Source organism: Vulpes vulpes, chromosome 3, assembly GCF_048418805.1.
Source record: "Vulpes vulpes isolate BD-2025 chromosome 3, VulVul3, whole genome shotgun sequence".
Classification (NCBI taxonomy): Eukaryota; Metazoa; Chordata; class Mammalia; order Carnivora; family Canidae; genus Vulpes; species Vulpes vulpes.
Window position 1 is genome coordinate 23,758,397 of NC_132782.1, and position 12,495 is coordinate 23,770,891.

Consider the following 12,495-nt stretch of genomic DNA (forward strand, 5'->3'; position numbering starts at 1 on the left):
GTTCTGGCCACTGGGCTACACCCTGCAGGATGTTGTGGTCCATCTGCAGGAGATGATGGTCCCTGCCTACCTCTGCAGGACAACTGCCCTGTTGTCCTTCAGGCCACTTTGTTGGGGAGCAGAAGCTGCCAGTCCCTCACTCAGATAAAACAGTGACATCTCCAAGTATGTCCATGCCAACAGCTGGCAGCCCAGCTCCGTATCAATGAGCCGGCGCCGGTACTAGTGAACATGTCACCTTCCTAAGGGAGCACAAAAGAGGGCTTGTGTGCTAGAGTTTGAATCTAATGAACAGCTTTCTCCTATTTTGTGTGGTTTTCCAGCTATTTGACTTGTACAATAGAGAAATCATATTTCAACCTCTTCAGGTTGAAAAATTGCCCCTTTTCCGATTTGTCACCCCGAGATGTGAAACAGTTATTTCTGAGGCAGCTTTATTATGGAAAATAGAATAAGTAACTCATATCACTCAAATCAAGTCCCTCAGGGAGCAGGTCCAGTAACGATTCAAAAGCCAGGACTAAGATTAAAAACTGATTTTCTAGGTGGAATGAGGAGCAGGTTCTTTTCTCCTAGATGAATGGCCTTTTGCAGGGGAAACATCGATTCAGAAGGTATAATAAGGGAAAACATCTGAATTCTGCTCCTCCCACATCTATCCTTTCTCGATGCAGAATTTAGGGGTTAGCTTTGAAACTCCAGGTAATGTGACAAGGGAAAGGTCAACCTGAGAGGTATTGAGGAAACTGTCTTTCTTCATCTAAGAAATGTACTTTTATTTATTAGGGAAAATTTAAAAAAAAATTTACTTTCAGCAAACAATCCCATTGCCTCCGGCTGTTCCAGGGAGCTAGGAGTGGGCTGTCTTTCTTTATGGACCTAACTGGGGCCTGCCTGTCCTAAGGAGATCGCACTTTCAGTGGCTGGGCGGTCCCAGTGTAGGAAAGCTAGTAATCCTTTTAAAAATATGTTGCTAAAGGCCAATCACACTTTTACATCTTGAGTCTAGCATTTGTGCCTGAATTCAATCTGATGCTTTCTTATGAAACTGTCAAAGCTGGCTTTATATTTAAGGCTATGGGTTGCAGAAGAAAATCAGTTGATCATAGAAAGTTTCCTTTAAAAAGTGATGTTAATTCAAGAGGCCTGGACACCTAAAGGGGTCTGTGTAGAGTTTCTCATTACCTAGATTCTTTAGGAATACTGTGACGGGGGGCCCTATGGCTATAAGTTTATTTCCCATCCTCCCTGTGCCCTGAGATATATTAACTCATCAAGTCATTGGCAGTTATCATGCAAAGAACACAGTATGTAGAAATAGAGAAAAAAAAAAAACTCTATAAACCTCCCACACGAAACAGGAGTTGTTGTTGTTTTAAAGATTTTACTTATTTGAGTATTTGAGAGAGAGAGAGAGTATTTGAGAGAAAGAGAGAGAGAGAGAGAGAGAGGGCACAAGCAGGAGAGAGTTTGGAGAAGCAGGCTCTCTGCTGAGTGGGCAGCCCAACATGTGGCTTGATCCTAGGACCCAAAGATCACGACCTGAGTCGAAGGCAAACATCCAACCAACTGAGCTGCCCTGGTGCCCCTAAACAGGAGTTTTTAACCTGCGGAGGTGGGGGGTGGTCTACAGACTCCCAAGGGGCCCATGAGTTCACAGAATCCATGAACTTGGGGGCAAAACCCCCCATATCTTCACTTATATCTTCACTTTCATTTATCTCTGATTGAAATTTAGCATTTTCTTCAACGATAAATGAAGGCAAAAATAGCCATCTTGATGGCACCTGCAACTTTGCCCACTGACAGAAATAAGATATTTTCATCATATACTACAGTTGTCATAAAAATCTTGAAATGTTTATGCCTCACGTTACTTCAAAATTATCGTAGCTATCGGACCCGTTGTTAGATCTTATTTAAAGCATCATTGCTATGTCACTATATCATAATAAAAATTTGGCCACTGTATTCAGTGTAATTGATTTTCTTTGTAAAAGTATAAGTTTCCTTTTATGGCTTTAAAAACATCATTCTGGGGATCCCTGGGTGGCGCAGCAGTTTGGAGCCTGCCTTTGGCCCAGGGCGTGATCCTGGAGACCCAGGATCGAATCCCACATCGGGCTCCCTGCATGGAGCCTGCTTCTCCCTCTGCCTGTGTCTCTGCCTCTCTCTCTCTCTCTGTATGACTATCATAAAACAACAACAACAACAACAAAAACAAAACAAAACAAAAACATCATTCTGACGGGCGCCTGGCTAGCTCAGTCAGTGGAGCATGTGACTCTTGATCTTGGGGTGGTGAGTTCGTGCCCCACGCTGGTTGCAGAGATTACTTAAAAATAACAATGAAAACAAATAAAAACGTCACTCTGAGACTAGGCCACAGGAATCCCTAGCACCAAAAGAGGTTCAGGACCTCTGTGTTTATGCCCATCACTTCATGCTGCCTTCTTTCCGTTCCATCATTTTCAACCACTTTTTTACCAACATCCTGAAATCCCTTCCTTATCCCCAAGTGTCCTCTCAGTGCTTCAATTCTATACACCACGCAGTCTTTCACATCTCGAGTCCTGTGGCGTACTGGTTCCCCTGGTGGGAATCCTCTTCCCTTCCACCTTCCAAAATGGGGCCCCCATTTCCATGGCCAACTTCTTTCCCACCAGGCAGAGAGAGCCTAAATCCTCTGCCTGGGACTTCCTTTCCTTCTCAGACAAGGTCAGCCTCTCTCTCTTTTCATTTAGCTTGTCATCACTTGTTCAGCATTTATCCTGGATGCTCTCACGAGGGCAAAGCCCAAGTCTGCTGATTCACCATCACACAGCCCGGGCCTAGCAGGATGCAGAGTATTCAGTAAGCACTTAATAAATACCTGCAAACACATGCATGGACAAACCATTTTGTAGCTTTCTATTTAGTGTATTACATGCATTTTTCATGTTGCTTTTATGTACTGTAAGGCTGCCTAATAGATTATTGGGTATAAGTAATTTACTGAAATAACTTCCCTAGTCCTCATCATCTTGTTTCCACTTTTCTTTAATACAAATACTGAAAAAAAATTTAAAAAAATAAAAAAATACAAATACTGCCATAGTAGGCATTTTCGTACATTTTAATTTTTTTGCTTTGTATTTAGGATTATTTCTTTAGTATAAATTATAAGAAGAGGAATTAAATAGTCAACAGAATGAACTTTTATATGGTTTTTTATTTATTCTAGGACGTTGCTTTCCAAAAGAGTTCTCTCAATTTAAGATGCCATAGGTAACATAAACAGAACATCTACTAGTGGTTCTTCAAAATACTTAAAAAAACTTTTACTGGATATTAATCATTATGTCTTATGGATTAATCAAACGATTGGATAAAATTGTTGTTGAAAAGAATAAAATAAAAAACATTTTCCTTCACTCAAAATGATGATACCCTAATTAATTTCCACTGAGTAAAAATAACAGAACTAAGAACAAAGATATTGTTCTAGGAAAGACAAATTGCTTTGACTTAAATATGGCTATTTTGCTAGTTAAATGAGTACAAATCATCATGAAACTGTGACAGAAGTTCAAATATTTGCAAGCAAGGAATAAAATAATTTCTGTTATGACAAGAAATTCTAGAATTTATGTCATTTCCTATTTGAAAGAAAACAAAACACACATTTTCTAGAGGCTAACTAGTTAATAGCATACAAAAATTATTAAAAAATTGCAAACTACGAACATTCTTTTACAAGAAGCCAGAAATAAAATGTATGGGCTGACAAGTTTCTCATTTACTGACACAAATGCCAGCAGGCACTTGTCAGGCAGGAGCGTGTTTCCTATTCTGATTACACCCTCTGCTCGCCTCCTCAGTAACCCACTCTGGCTCCAGGCGGGGCTGCTTCTCCACAGGGAGCACCTGGTTTTCTCCCTCAATGAATGGAGATGTGTTGGGATGTCGTTGCTTTTAGTACTGTAACTGTGTATAGAACAGACTGCTGACCTATGAGGTGGGGTATCCACCTTACGGGAGACAAAGGTGGAGTTAACCAGGGTCCTCTTGCCCTGTTCATAAACTAAAGAAGGTGCCACGGCTTCCCCATGAAATTCTTCTTACTGGCATTAATGTAACATGGGCAGGACCTGAAGCTGCAGAGGCCATAACATTTGAGATACATTAACCGGTGGGAGAAGGAGTAGAAAGACATTTCCTCCACTTACAGCAATGTGAAGAAGACCAAGAAGGTCCTTCCACATTTTTTTTTATTTCTTTTTTAAAAAAATTTCTTTTTATTGGAGTTCAATTTGCCAACATATAGCATAACACCCAGTGCTCATCCCATCAAGTGCCCCCCTCAGTGCCCATCACCACATGTTCCACGGGGAGAGTCAGGCTAATCAAACCTTAACGTCTGGAAGGGAAACGCAAATGTAAATAATTAGCATGAGATAATAAAAGAAGCACAGAAAGAGGAAGGTAAGTACGGGTCCCGTTGCATGGCAGCATGGCATGAAATGATCATAGAGTCAAAAGGACAGGGTTGGGAAATTTCTTTGAACAACGGTTGCTTTCTATGGCTACCATCTGTTGACTATCTGTTAGGTGATAGGAACTGAGGCTGGCGCTGGCATCGTTGGTTCATCGATCCTGCCAACTCCGGGAGGTAGGTATGAGCCCTCCCATCTAACAGACGGACAAACAGGTCAGTGAACAGGATTTGATTAAGGTTATCTGGTCAGTGAGAAGTGGAGCGAATCTCTCTGATTTCAAGCTCGTGCTCTTTTTACTACATTTGTATGCAAGGTAGGTAAATGGCGCTCAAAAAATCATGTTCTTATGTTCAAAGACACTCAAAACTTGATTTTTCAAAAATAAAACTAGTTGTAGAACAGGGTGGGAATAGAAATAACACATCTTTCTGAAGTGACAGACATCTTGAAGTGTCACTTAGTGAAAGAAGTCTCAAATAACTTTCAGAAAGCATGTGTGGTTAAAGTTCATGCACCCTCATCCAAAGTGGCATATCGTGGTAGTGAATTTGGGCGAGAATCTGGGCTTGAAGCTACTTTCTCTCTGACACAAAGCCGTCATTTTCCCTAACCGGATATCACTCTCTAGTATCCATCAGAGGACTCTATCATTAAATAAGATAGTATATATAAGACATTTAGCATATTAGCCTCGGGCACACGGCAAGCATTCAGTGACACATTAATTATTAGTAGCACAGCTCTTACAATTACTTTTTGCATCCAAGTCTAATAAGCTTGGATCTGGTTTTCTAGAATAAACTATAATAGGTGCAACATAATGGAAGATGATGATAGCTGGCCACTACAAGGGGCATCTGTCACCTTTCATGGACAGTAGCAAGAAGAGACAGCTCCATAAAAGAAAAGAAACCCAAAACTGTTAGAATATCAATAATGGGCCTTTTTGTTATGTTTTACATTTTGCCAAGCACTCGCAAAATCATTTCACTCGATTCATAAAACACCATCATGATGCAGGGAGGGCATTATTCCCAATTTACAGATGAGAAAATAGAGACTCAGGGAATTTAATGCCTTCTCTGGAGTCTTGGCTAGTTAAAAGAGCAAAGAGTACCACAGTCTACAGATGCGCTGTCCAAGTCACTAGCCATGTTAGTACGTAAAATTAAATAAAATTAAATACTCAGTTCCTCAGTAGTATAAGCCACATTTCAAGTGCTGAATAGCTAGTTAGTTGGACAACACAGATTACAGACTGTTTTTTTATCACCCCAGGGTATTTTACTGAATAGAACTGGCCTATAAAAAAGAGAGCACCAAACTATAAGTGTGTGATACCATGCCCGGTATCCACTGTAGCGAACCTGATTCTCAGAGCAAGAAATCAGGGAAGTGGAAAATATTTTATAGATGTTTCTATGAAAAACACTTTAAGTTTTATACTGTAAAGCTAAATTTGTGTGGTACCATCAGAATTGGGCCTAGAATCCCCCAGAGTGCCTAGTACCAGTGCTTTGAACACAGAATCTACGAATATTTATTGACTGATTCTATTTGATCGCCCACCCATCTCAAAAAATATTTCATTGTAAGAGAGTTCTTCCTGAAGCAAATAAGTGGAATGTCATCAAATGTATCTAATAACCTTGGTTAAAGTCTCAGGGGGAATTTTTGGTTGTGCATTTATAAAATTATTTGATATACATACAAAGTCCTCTTATATTCCAATTTCTTTTGAATGCAGAATGGTTGTAAACAAGTATAATAAAAAGAGGCGAATAAAGTTTTTGATAGTGATATAAGCCTAAATGAGGGGATAGCCAAGGTTTTGCTTTGGGGAATGGTTTATAACATATCCCTAGTCAATTATAAGTTAGTAGGTCCTTAGTACATCATAAGTGAGTCTCAACTTTTGGTTCACTTTCTTAGGGTGGTGCTAGGAAATAGCTCTCAGAAGTGGAGACTAACAGTAAGTGCTCAGTCTTATTTCAAAGCAAGATAAAGTGCTCAGGAGTTTTGGAAGTTAGTTTCCAGAGTGTGACAAACACTTAACTACTTAGGAACCTTCGGCCTTGCCTGCCACGATGTTGTTGTCAGATTCAAGGTGGACAGGCAAGGATGGAGGTGGTTTCATTTTTTAAATTGACTTTGAAAGTCTTAATGATATATGTACATTTCATGAAAATATGAGCCTTAGTATAATGGTCTGTTCTCTTTAGACAGATGGGACTCAATTTATGTTCTACATGATTGTACCCCAGAATTTCAGACTTAGGATGTTTGTCATAAATATAGCTAATCTATTATTTTATGAGGGACACTAAATCTCGGCCTCCCGGATTTGGATAGATGTATGCCAAATTTACGATGGCACTTGTCTATAAATGACAGATGCTGCCAAAGCAGAAAACTATCATTTTCTTCAACTCAACAGCACAAGGTTCTGTTGCTAGAGACAGAAAGAGGGGAAGAGGCAGTTACGAAGACCTTGCTGGCTAATCGATGGAGTCCTGTGGCAGTCAGCGGAAATGAGAAGTTGTCATTTGGAAAACTTGGCCCCATTTGTAACAACACATAAAAACTATGAAACACACAAGGGAACCCATAAAAATGACGAGGCGAGGGTCTCTCCATTTGTATCATTGGCAGAAAGATTCTTCGACAAAATTGAAAATACACTTTTGTAAAGCAATAGGGTAACCATAAAAAGCTGAACTACAGCCTCTCCAGGTAAATCACACTGATCTACTGGCTGATAACTACTTTGGGTTCATACCCGAGGAATTGCCACAATGCAAAAACATAGCATGCTGAAAACTCAAATGAGCTGTTTTGAGGTACTCTATCCTCTCTCCTTCTTTTGTCTTTTCTGACACCGTCATCTCACAATTCCCCTGGTATGATCATGAGGATGGGCTAAACAAAACCATCCACTTAACCCCAGTAGGAATATTTTCAATGGAATGATTCAAAATGCTCTAGCACCTCACATGAGCTATTTCACGTTTCCTAGACTCAGGTTCCTCAGCATTACCATATTTTGGGGAGCAGCCTGAAGGTGGTAACTATATATTATTTTTCTTTGTAGCCTTAATATCCCATACATTAAATAAACCACAATAGGTTGGAAGTTCTTTGAGTGCAAAAGACATCTTTGTGTTTATTGTTGCACCTCTAGTATCTGGCAAAATATACATATATACTACACCATTTAGTATAGATAGTAAATATTTCTTGAGTAAATAAATAGATACAAAGTTTATTGCATGAATGAATGAAAGATGGATACAAATCTCCCCTAGCAGTCACAGGGAAATGGAGAGGGTCATACAAAAATGTACAGGTGACTAGATTTTATAAATTGAACACATTTTATGTGTTCCTATTGTTATATTTCAAGCAGAACATGCTCGTTTCATTATCTTTGCTCTTAAACTGCATTTACAAATATATCTATAGCATTTTGAATCATTCCATCTGCTTTCATCTGTTTAGACAGCAACTGATTAAGGATTGTTTAGTTCTAAATAGCTTTATATATTTTAAACTAGAAATGGATTTTCCCCATTTGATCTCTAATTAATTAAAAAAAAATCCAGTGCCAAAGACTAGACATATGGACCATTAGGTTGACTACCACAACATTTTATCATTAGGTTGATTATAAAAACATTTCATTATTTTCAGGAAATAAGGCTTTTTGAAGGCTCTAGGTTTTTTCAGACCTGCTATGAGGGGTTAAATGCTGTCACAAAGAGCATTCAATTTGATGTATAGGGCATATTATCACAGGGAAGTGTACTGTCATATGGCATTATGACACTTGAACTCCAGGGAGAAATTTGGGTCGAGTGTTTGGCTAATATGTTCTAGCCATCTTCCTGAAGCTGCTTAATGCTTGCTGTGTTTTGACCCTAATTCTCCTAAAGCACATTTCTCCTCCCTCCAACCATGTTTTGAACTCCCATTGATGCATTCGTTAAAAGTTGGGATAGATCCTGGGAGACTATGAAACCATTTCTTTGGATTTTACATCTAATTCTACCCCAACTTCTAAAGACTGAATGGAACAACTATTTCTAACTGACTTTAATGAAACAGATTTAGTTTTTTTCAATAATGTGGTCAGAACTTCTTACAATAAATGAAATACAAGCTATTATACTTTAAACTCATTTTGTTTACTGACCTGAGAGAAAGAAAAGAAGGTTTGCCATGATACCCTGAAGTGTTTATATCTGAGAGCACCATTATAACAAATCTCTTTGGATTGCATAGATCCGGCCACTAGGTGAGCCGCATTATATCTCCAAATGTATCATAAAATTTAAAAGAATGGTTGTCCCAAGTGCCAAAATGGCAAGTAATAAAGCTTTTCTAACTCTCATAAGATTGTTAGGTCACTTCTTAGAATGAATAATCTGCTTTCTTGAGGAACAGATAGAGGGCATCTGTGAGTCCCATGCTCCTTGTTAGATACTCTGAAAGAACACTTTTGCTTGGCTGATATTTGGTGAATTCCAAGATGCTGCTCTCCCAGAGGCTCCCTCCCTTAACATCTGGCTATTTCCCCTCCCTCAAGATTTGCCCTTATTGGACAAGATTTGCCCTCTCCTGCTAAGTTACTGATGCTAAAAGAGGAGAATGGAAATTGAATTAGTCAATCATATGGATGTTGGGAACCTGGATATTTGAAATCTGATAGCTGAGACATCAAGTAACTAATGCCTTTACTTTTGATTTAAATATCTAAGAATTATGTAGATCCTGCTTAAGTCCATTTGATAGGAACTCTTCATTCATAAGAGAAAGACCAATGTTAGGCAACTTCAGTCTCATAAGAATTGGCCGTCATCTATAATTTTTCACTGTCATTGTTACTCTAATTTTTGGCTGACTCCTTAGAGATAGTGTTGTCTGAAATAAAATATTTGGTCAGTTAAGTGCCACAGTCACTATTCCTCTTCCCTTCCCCTTCCTCTTCCTCCCTATATTCTACTTGTTTTTTTGTGTCTTCTATTCTTCTAAGACAGGATTTTTGTTGTTGTTTTTGTTTGTTTTAAGTGCCCCCCCCCCCCCCCCCGTGCTGGGCTTGAACTCATGACCTTGAGATCAAGACCTGAGATCAACAGTCAGATGCTTAACCAACTGAGCCACCTAGGAGCCCTCTAACATGGATTTAAAATGGAATAAAAAACCAGTTGACAAAAAAATTGATAACTCTGACAAAGATGTGGGAGCTTTCTAAGGATTTAGAAATGGGTAGTTAGTAACAGGTTACATATCACATTGTTTAGACCAGATTTCCCATCTGGGCAAAATTTCTAATTTTCCAACTTGAAAACTCTACTACATATATGTGGGAATTCTTGCTTAGAAGCTGATACTCATTTGAAGGTGACAAAATAATATATATCTATTTAGCAAATACAACCCACTTTATTTTTAAATAATGCCATCCTTAACAATTTTGGTATTGCCTTTGTTATGGATCGGATAGAACAAATAAAGTATTTCATCAGTATGAATATTTATAGAAAACATGGGGAAATGGATAATTTATTTTTAAGATTTTATTTATTTATTTGAAAGAGAAAGGGAGAGAGCATGAGCTGAGGAAGGGGTAGCAGGAAAGGGAGAAGCAGACTCTCGGCTGAGCTGGGAGCCTGATGTGGGGCTCAATCCCAGGAACCTAAGATCATGATCTGAGCCGAAGGCAGCCACTCAACCAACTCAGTCCTAATGAAGAAATAATTTGAATGAATCAACTAAATGAATTACCAAATCATTTATACAGATTTTGAATAAGGAAGCATGGAAACTGAGGTAACCCCAAAATACAGGTGGTTACCACTGTTTCTAGTCCAAGTCTGGACAGTGACACAGTGAGTAAAACCAATAGTATTAGACCAAGTACTTTGGGGTGGATAAGTAGAGGATGCAGGATTAGAGACCACCACATGGCCACTGAAGAAGAGATTCTATGCTTGAGATTGGTTTTCCTCTCTCCCTATTCACATCCCCTAGGGTGATTCTAGATCTCAGTTCTCTTTCTTTGTTTATACCACTGTTATACTTGACCTTGGTGTGCTCCTACGGCTTACTAGGCAAACACAAGTGCTCAGGAAGTCTCTTACATTGAGACCTCACTAGTATTTGATGGTAGGAATAAATGCCTTGAATTACAACTCTAACATACGCTCATTGGGTACCTTGTAGGTATAAGAAATGCTGTGATTGTGACCCAGGCCCTTGGTTTTCTATTTTCTATATTGTTCTTTCCCTGAGTCTATCCCTTAGTCTTTGACTTTTTTTTTGGTTTTCTTCGTACTCCCTTTCCCCTTCTTCCCTATTTTCCCTTCTCTTTGTCTTCTATACTTTTATTGATTCTTCTTTCATTGATCCTTCCCAATTTCCATTTTCAACTTTTTTTTCTGCTTAATACTTTTACTACTATCCGTAGACAAACCCAATTCCCAAATAATAGTATAACTAAGGGGAGCACTGAGCACACAGAGCAGCAATGCTGAAACATTTGCAATACCTACCAACTGTGCTATTAGCTCAAGACACAAAATAAGCTGAGAGGAGGGAGTGACACTAACCTCTATTGTTTCATCATTTTGTGTATGAGTTCTGCTATGCTTAAAGAGAGTAATTCAGGTAATAAGAACTTTGCCAGGGTATTGTTTCAGAGAGGCAACAATATCCTGTAGAAAATGAAACCAGTCAGGCAGTCAGGAGATGATAGATCCAGTTCTTCCAAACACTGGGTAACCTCCAGTCGATGACTGCTAAACTATGGACCCTAGCTCGGTCTGCTTTTTTGTAAACTCTAATATCTGATAGGACTGCATCAAGGATTAATTAGATAATATATACAAAAAGACTTTGTTCTTTAAGAGAATTGTGATGTAATAATCTAGTATCAATCATCTGTTCATCAGATAACACGATTTAGTGATTTTATCACACAAAGAACAAAAGTTTTTATTATCAGATTTGGGTTAAACTCACTCCTAGGCTCCAGAGCTTTTGGAACCAGCATTCCTGGGACCTAACCAATAATCGTCCCTTCCTAAATAGTCTTTTTGTCTTACCAAGCTTTCTGAAACTTCCCCTGATAGCAGTAGATTTGCTCTTCTCCAAAGCCCTAAGCAGCCACAAGAAGGCATTCTTAGGCTCTCCTAAAATTCTACAATGATTTGATGAGCAGAAGAGAATAGAAGTGTGTGTGTGTGTGTGTGTGTGTGTGTGTGTGTGTGTGTGTGATTGCATGTGCTTCCGACAACAGAGAGGTTCCTGAAGAGAGAGCCAAACACTGAGAAAGGGATACATTCTCTTAGTCTCCTTTCATAGACACTGTTCTTCAGTTAGTCACTGGAACAGGATTACTTATCCATGTTGGGCCCCGAGGGGGCACTTGTGAGTGTGTGAAAACCTTTCAAACATCCAATTTCATGGTATACATGCTAGAAAAATGAATTTTTTCTCTTCTTTCTGAATCATTCAGTTTGAACCTACTCAGAAAAACTGCAGATTCATTGGACTATGAAATACAGACTCTTCTTAAGAGGCATTTCCTCTGGTAGGCCATTTCCAATTACGTAAAGTTGTTCTGCTAGTCAATTCATAACTGTTTAAATAGCTTCCCTAAAATTCATTTGTAACTCTGAGGGGAACTCTACATAGATCTTCAAAAATCAAAATCTTTTATTACTGAACACATTTCCAGATTCATTTAATAATGCCACTCTCAGAAAACTTCACCTTTTTGCTCCTCCCCTCCTGTTTACTGTGATAAAAGAATATAAAAATGTCTATTAATAAACAACTTTAATCATTCCTGTACTGAAAAAGTCTATAGCAAAAACCAAACATAAAATGAATAAAAAGGTAATAAACTCAGTGTTTTAGATCCATTTCTTGATTTTTTGTCTAAACACATTGCCACCAAGTAGCCTCTACTTACTTTCATGCATATATACATATAATATATATATTTACACACACA

The 12,495-nt window shown here is 38.7% G+C and overlaps 1 protein-coding gene across 16 annotated transcripts in view; it reads right to left on the reverse strand.

The window, feature by feature from the left end:
* ZNF385B (zinc finger protein 385B) overlaps window positions 1–12,495 on the reverse strand; it is a 367,591-nt gene that overhangs the window by 15,412 nt on the left and 339,684 nt on the right. The window lies entirely within an intron of this gene.